Raw genomic sequence first — 8408 nt, forward strand, 5'->3', positions numbered from 1 at the left:
GTGCGTACGAGGAAGGGGTATAGAAGTGTTACAGTTGATTTCATTCTCGTACATGGAGGAGGAGTTGGTTGTTAATGTGGCCGCTTGTTTGTTGAAGAATCAGGGAAGTTAGTGAATGGGGAGGAGCATCAGAACTTATGTGGCAGAAGGAGGTGTTACGCTGTAAACATAGAGTACAGCATTTTATGTGATAATTTCAACAATAAAAAACTCGAACAACAAAAAATTGGAAGTTGTTTCCGTTCCTAACTAATTCTATGGACCAGGGTCCTTCTTAAGAGGCTAAAAGTCGCTGAATTGGGTAAGACAGTAACAGCTTTTTGTTTAACCCGAAGGTTTGTTACCGTTTTACAAGAGATTGCCATTGAACCCTGTCGTGAGCCACAACTTCGCCCGATTTCTTTAAAATAATTTTAATATTATCCTCCTATTGACAACTAAGTCTTTCAAGCTCTTACCTTCAGCTTCTATGAATAAAATAAATGCATTTTTAATTTCCCCATGCTTGCTACATGACCCGCCAGTCCCATCATCCTGGATTTGACGACCGTGATAAATATGGTTAGGAATAAGCTAAAAATTACGACTGTCCTAACTGTGCAATTCTCTGCGGCCTCTTTTTAATTGATTCTTTTTTAGATCCAAATATTCTCCTCAGATACTCTCAATGCATTTTTCTTTCATTGTTACGAGAGGCTAACTTTTTCATTGATATTTGTCGAATAAAATCTATATTTAGGACTAAAACTAATATAGTTGATACATCGTCTTTAAACAACGTGCTACATTGTAAAATACCCCGGCTGACCATTGCCTATCAGTTGACACAGTTAAACCAGTTACTTGATTTATTCTGCTTGTCTAAATTCTTTTTTCAGATTCTGCATTTCGTTCTTAATATCATACAGAAAATGATTTCCCAGTCTTTAGACTTCCAAGGTTTTGCCCGACTCTCATTAATATTTATGCTCCACAGAATGTCGTTCAGTTCCAATAACATTATCGTATTCATTAGACCTAAATACAGAATTTTTCCAATGCAATTTGAATAACTAAAACAATTTATTTAGTGAAATTCTTCTTTAGTTAATATTGAAACATGATTTTCGTCTCCCAGTCAGGAACGACTAGTTCCTCCTGATGGGCTTCGGTCCCTGCGTTCTGTATCGCTCTGGTTCAACAAAGCTTCTGATATAAAACTGATTTCACAGTTGTCCGAACTCGATGGAACTTTCAATGACAAGATGACTGGGGAGTAACAAAATGTTTCTTGTCCTCATTGACATTCCATCCGCTTCTTTCCCTGCTGACTGAACCAATCATCGCCATATTCAAACTGACCAAGAATCCTTTGTCGGTTACCGTCCTACGAGGGGAAAGTCAGTGCACAGCATTTTGCACCATTCGTATGTTTACTTTATGTTTGTGTTTATAATCTTTATAAATCCTCGTGGATCAATAGCATACTACTCTAGCTTCAGATAACTTTCAAAACTATGAAAGGCAAACGTACAGATATATTTTATAAAACTCACACATTCAAACCGCTGTATTTTACCCACTTTGTAACCCTAGTACAAACGACAAAATACAGGGATGGATTTTGTAAGAAAGCCGAATTGCCTGACGTTTGAACTTATGAGTTGGTAGCGACACCAACGCTGTTTAATATAGGATCTTAGATTTGTATATGATAATAGAAAATTAAAAAAATATTAATCTTTGGTCAAGGTAATTTTTTGTGTGGAAAATAATAAAATTGCTGCCGAGAAAAAGTTTCCTTGGCTTTGTTTGGCAGAGCCAAATTTAAACCACGTTCAGTTAAACATAATTCAGCTCAGTTAAATTCTTTGTTTTAACGTGCCAATTTCAAAGTCAGCACGAAAGAATAAAATTAATACAAGAATAAGAACACAAACACACATTAATAAACATGAAGAAACGTATTAATTGTCATGTTATTCAGCCCAGTTCCTATATTCAATTATTTTATTAAGGTGTTTGCCAACAGAACAAATAACCTTTTACAGGCAGACAGTGGCAAAAATATACGACACTAAATAATAATACATTCACAGGAAATAGCGTAAAACAAAGTTAAATTACAACAGTCATCTAGACACTTTCCTGTACAGAAAAAGCATCTTCAAGGGAGACACTGACTTCGCTGTACATGTCCAAAAATCTTAATGCTTCATTTGCAGCACTTAGCTCAAGGAATACGTCTCATCTCTCTGCTCACACTAAGTAGAAAAATCTCTTATTTGCCTTGAGGGCACACGAATACCAACAGTGTCCATGTTTGAATGACAATTTATTTTGTTCTTAAAAGCATTAATGAGAAATAAGACATCGAGATGTCGTCGTCTAAAATAGCGTTTTAAAATTTAAGCAGTTTAATATCAAACTGAAAGAACCGATAATTACACAGATTGGCAAATCTTCTTTGAATGCTTTCTAATTTATTAGAATCAGAGTAAGATTATTCCATACCACGGAAGCATACTCAAGCCTAGATCTAACTAAAGCATTATATAAAACAACAAGACTGTCTAAAGAAGGGAAGTTATAAGTAATAAGACGAATAATTTTCGACATTATAATGGCATTAAGCTACTGTAGGCCAGAGATCGCCAAGCGCTTTCAAGTACCCGGGTGTAACTTATAGGTAAGCAGCTGACGGAGAGCGAGTTTAGTCATTATTTACGCTTTGCTGTTCTTTACATTTTGAATAAGGTTAAAACGACTGTAAGTTATTTACGTAATATGTCAGGTCTAATGGCCCCTTAATAGTAAAACAGTGTTTATAATCGCACACACATTTTAATTCGAAAGCATGTAGCGCCCGTTCTGAATTGAAATATCTTCCTAGTTATCCGCGCTCAAAAAATGTTTGCGCCCCCTGCTGTAGACTTATTTATATCCGTGCTCGAAATGTTTTTCGTTTTTATTTTGCTTAGTGTAGAGAGCCCTTTTCTGTTAAGATGCAGTCCATTACATGATATTGCTCTCTTCTACAGTAATATTGCATCTATCTGTTCTTTTCTCAACACAAGAATGGGGAAGGAAACTACCAAAGCCACTCTCTGATACACCCACAGCCATCTGATACCTAACACAGAACTACAAGAAATGATTGTAAATGGCTGCATTGTTGTTTCCATCTCAGAAATGTATGAGACAGCCATGTTGTTGCTTTTGATGAAAAGGAATTGAGTACGAAGTTGGGTTGAATCCAGATGTTTTACGAAGATCGGAGAATTAGGGCCAATTTTTTTTTAACAAGTGCCCAGTCGTGCAATAGACCTTTAATTACAGTTTCTCTTATCAAATACATGGCATTTGAAACTGATGGTTTAGTGTAAATATTACGCTCATTGTTTGCAACATCAGTTGTTTGTATACCTAAACAAATCTTCGTCTTGTTGTTTAGCATAAAAAATATGCGACTATGTGCTGTAATCAAATACATTGATTTCAGTATAAGTTTCAGTAGGATTTAAAATCATGCAAATTAAATGACGCTTAATTCAGTGGAAAAATCTGAAGGATTACATTTTCCTCACCATCTTCTTGATTTCAAAATCGTGTCCAATACGAAACAATTTTTAAAAGTGTAAGTGTAAAACTTCTGTTTCTATAGTCACAGTTTCAATAATACTTTAAAAATATGTTGATAATTCTAGTGCAGAAAGATTTGTCTAGTGATTGTATAGGAACAGATATCAACTTTGAAAAACTGTCACAAACCAGGCATTTTCCTTGCACCTCAGTTATACATTTAGGTGTGCCATGCCGTAAAATGGAAAATGTGCCTTGTGCCTAGAAACTACTATTAATCACTAAAACTGGGAACAACTTTGTCTCAGTGTTTTGTATTGCAAATGTCGCCACTCTTGGTAGATCCGTATTAAAAGATTAGTATTTATCTACCAAAATTTCGTAGTTGCATTTGTACTATAAAATGGAATACAGGTAACAAGATTCTGATTATGTTTACGTGTACTGGGAAGTTCAATTTCCTAAATTTATTCAAAATATTTTGTAAGTTTTAGGAATGTGATAAGCCTAGTTACTAAAATTCCCTAATAAAATACCTAAATGATACTCCCACCACACTTTCATTGAATTGATAACGATTATTAACATTCACTAGGAACTGTTAACAATTACTGATTTCCCAAAATCACTGGAAAAAGTCTAGAGCCATGCATGTACCATGTTTTTTTATGCACATGAATATATTTAATAACATTTATAAGAATCTATACAATATTTTACATGTATGTAAATTATGTTTTTCTAAAGTAATTTGCATTGTATTACTTACCTGAATGTTTCCACCTGCGAAATGCTTTGAATGTTTTCTAGGTTTAATTACTATTTTTAGATAATAACTAAAGAACGAAGAAAGAAGGAAATCCCATTTCCTCTTACGTCATTATCTTCGCCTTCTTTTAACTGAGACATTTGTTACTGATCAAGTTTAGGGGATTCTCTCGTCTTTGTCCTCCGCGATGCAGCATTACCAATGCCTTACTTCCACCAGTTCTAATTACTGTTACGAAAGCCTCGTATGATATGCCCATTGTTACGAACACGAGACAGAATCCAATCTTCACTCATATATCCACTGCCACTGTTGTAATATTGCGGCTATAATGATGAAAGCCTCTTACGAATATACTATTTCTTTTGTTCTATTTTCGTGGGGCATGGTTATAGCAGGAAGCTTTTGTTTCGAAAGGCCGTAAGAATTCGTCGCGTCTTTATTTCATAAGAATTGATTTTTTACTTCATTTTATAAAAAGTAGCAACACCAAGCAAACTGAATCTGCCCTCGTACGATAATTAATGATTAATAAGTAGACGTTGATGTAAAGTAAGTCATTAGTAACGTGTAATATAAAAGTATAATGAAGAATAAGAAACTGAAAGTATAACTAGAAACCTAGAAGCTAAATTGGACACATTGAAACTAAATGATCTAGTCCGTCTTGAATATTCTTTATTTAATACTTCACTTTATTTGTGTAAATATGCCTGTTCTGCCATCTTTCATTCCTTACGCCAACATTTAATACGTTTTGAAAAATTTAATTATTTTGTATATGCTAGGCCTAATACTTGCATATTTATATACGTGTATGTGTATATTATTTATTTTATTTTTGATTTATTTAAAGACGTTGTCAGTGGTTCAGACTACGTAGCCTTGATAAATAGGATGACAATGAAGGATGAATCGCAAAGGATATGTTAGGAAGCGACCATGGAATAATTTAAGGTACTACCTGGAGGAAATGAGAAAAACCACAAAAATCCTTAATCAACATAGCCGGTCTCCTGGGTACACGCATATATTATAATGAGTATACAAAAAGATATTCACTTGAAAAATATATAAAATAAATACCGTGACGTATAATAAGACAAGTTTTTGGAATTTTCCTTCTCTTACGTTTTACATTGACCTTTAAGATGGAAATACCGATTGCAAAAGCTGAAGGGGAAAGGTAACTATGAAGATCTTATCGAAGACGGGAGGATATTTTTAGAACTTGGTTTAAGGAACTGTGATGTTAGGATGTCGATTGGATTTATTAGGCTAAAAATAGGGTCCAGTGACGTACTCTCATGAACACGGTAGTTAATTTCATGGCCATCTGAGCTAATGTCAGCTTCTCAAGACAAATGTGCTGGGTGGTGATATTCCTGCCTTTTGTTCCGTTATCTCGTCGCGGTCCCAGGCAAGTCAGTCAGCCAGCCTTCCCCGTAGGACAGACCGCGTCGGCCGCCAAGATGTACACAGCAGTTCGGTGATACCAGTGAACAGCACATTTTCCGTTTACATTTACGTTTCAACACGTAAGAGGGTCATATTTGTTTTTGAAAATGGAGGGAGTGGCATATTTCAATTGCATAGTGCCTGAAAGATATAACATACCACGCCATTAAGAAATAGCTTCTTTAAATGATAAAATTATTGTTCTCTGTTGTCTTACACCACCTCCCTAAGATTGAGTTTAATGTTATCTTACCATAACTTCTAAACCTAGAAATTTGTCGTTTTTAAAGAGATTTTCACACTAAAATTCTGTATATATTTCTTGTCTCCCTCATCCTACCCTCATGCCAATCATTAAGCCTCCAGTGTTTCGTCATTCTAACAATATAAGTTACCTGTATAAATCTAGAAGTCCCTCGTTAGTAATGTTCTAAATTACTCACTTACTTCATCCTTCTTACGTCCAGATATTTTTTTCTGAACACTTCGTTTCAGAACACTTGTAATCTGTTTTCATCCTCATAGTAAGATACCACATTTTACACCCGTGACGAACAAATAGCAAACTTATTGTTTCGTATGTCCTGGTCTTCAGCACTTGGAAAACAGACGGGGACCATACGGTATTATACATCTAATAATAAGAGACTAAAGGCCAGGTATGTCGGAAAAAAGCCTCCAACAGCAAATAATATTCCCACTTTCTATTTCACTTGTGTGAACTATGATTTTGTAATACTGAACCTCTCAATTTCACGTCACCAGTCTGTCTACTGACTGCACAGGACTTGACGTCAAATTTTAAATGGGCAGGTGCTCACAAAGGGGTTGTGTTATGGCATTATGAAAAACAAAAGAGGAGGGTCAGTGAATAGAGGGGGAGGTACTGGGGGTAGAATTGCGGCATGAAGAGGTTAAGGGTTTATTTCTATATTATGAATTCCACCCGTCACAGCATTACAAAGCTCTGCCATTAGTTATTTTTCGGACAGAAAATGAAACGTGTTTAGAAGGTAGTTTAAATATTTGAACCTTTAAAACAGAGTTGGTAATTATATGTACCAGTAACGATGTATTTTGTACTTGTGGATTTCATTATGATTCTCAGTGTAAACAGGGGTTATTCCCTTAAACACCATTAACCAACATATCTTTGTAATGATGTAAGGTGTAATGTTTTCTTTTAGGTACGGAACTCCTAATTAGATATTGCTATAAAATGTAAATTCAATTATCCTTTAAATTTTGCTCGGCCGTCGTGCCATTTTTCTGTTGTATTCTACGAACGTATACGTAAGGGCTCCACATTTTGAGGGGGATACTTTTAGCTTGTAAAACTTAAGTATTATACATTAAATATCACTAGCGCCATTTCTAGTTCTCAACGACATTAGCATTGGTAGGAAATACAAATCGTAAAGCAGTGTGGCCTCTTGTGCACTGTAATTAAAATTACTAAGTTATGTGAAGATTTTCAGTTGTTTTATACGTTATTAGGGTGGGCAGGCACAAAAGTTTATTAACGTGACACCAACAACAATTGCAATACGTGCATATCTTAGCATTCATACAGAATTTATTTGCTTCTAAGTTTTGTAAGAAATATTTTAGCAAGAAATCAGAAGTGCTTACGTTTGATAATCAGGTTTAACACAAAAACTGCTGTATTCAGTAGAGCAAATTCATTAAGACAAGGGACGGTCCTAGCGTTTTAACGAGAAATTCTTGATGCTGCCGATTCGTATTTTTAATAAGTGGAAGCAATGACGCGACGTAATTGCCTAATTAAGGGCTACAAGAATAATTAGGGGTAACTCGACCTCTTATTCTTCCCTCCCGTCCTCATTATCGTTTCTTTACTTCACCATTCTATCTTTGTCTCCCTCTACTGTCGTTTACACTACTACTTCTTGGTGGATCGTACTGCATTACTTCACGTAGGAACTGTGAAGTCCTGTAAAACTGATAACATGATTTTTTTACAGTATATCTACAAGAAGTTTGCTCCCGGAACGTCTGTAGTAGATAATTTTGTGATCAAACGCTACCACAATCCGATGTCTCGAAACTGAACACAATATTGATGTCACAGTCAGTCGAGAAAATGTTAATGAGAAGATATTTGTGACTTTTGAGTGAAATGTAATTTAGTGAGATATGTAAAGAACTAAGGCTTATATAAACTTCTTCTTCTTCGGCTCTCCGGTCCGTATTCGGTCCATGGCCTCCTCAATTCTCCTCTTCCATTCGGTCCTATTGTTATGTCCATTCTGTCCGAGGCTTTGATTAAGGTTTCGAAACATCTTCCTTTTTACGGTGCAAGGTTTTTAGCCTTGCGACCAACCCCCAACCTGTAGGTATATAAACGTATAACATTTGAAATTAACAACATTTATTCTTACATAGATGTAGGGTGTCTAATAACAGGATGCTGACCCAATGGAGGTGAAGTAACATAAGGATTGAGAAATTTACAGAACGAAGAACTTTATAATTTGTACTCTTGACCAAATATTATGGAGGTGATCAAATCAAAGGAGATCACTTGAGCCAGTGCGTGTGTCAGGCTGACATCAGTACTTATACGGAATTTTAGATGAAAACCTGAAAGAAAGAAACT

General features: G+C 35.5%; 1 long non-coding RNA gene across 1 annotated transcript in view; it reads left to right on the plus strand.

The window, feature by feature from the left end:
- The window catches only part of LOC110833822 (uncharacterized), a 193788-nt gene extending 185734 nt beyond the window's left edge, over window positions 1-8054 (plus strand). Inside the window, exon 6 of the long non-coding RNA XR_015534715.1 lies at window positions 7774-8054. This is a non-coding gene — a long non-coding RNA (uncharacterized LOC110833822). The remainder of the gene's footprint in view (window positions 1-7773) is intronic.
- The last annotated feature ends 354 nt before the right edge of the window (window positions 8055-8408 follow it).

Source organism: Zootermopsis nevadensis, unplaced genomic scaffold, assembly GCF_977971745.1.
Source record: "Zootermopsis nevadensis isolate Lab colony 2312 unplaced genomic scaffold, Znev_1.0 Znev_ptg000011l, whole genome shotgun sequence".
NCBI lineage: Eukaryota > Metazoa > Arthropoda > Insecta > Blattodea > Termopsidae > Zootermopsis > Zootermopsis nevadensis.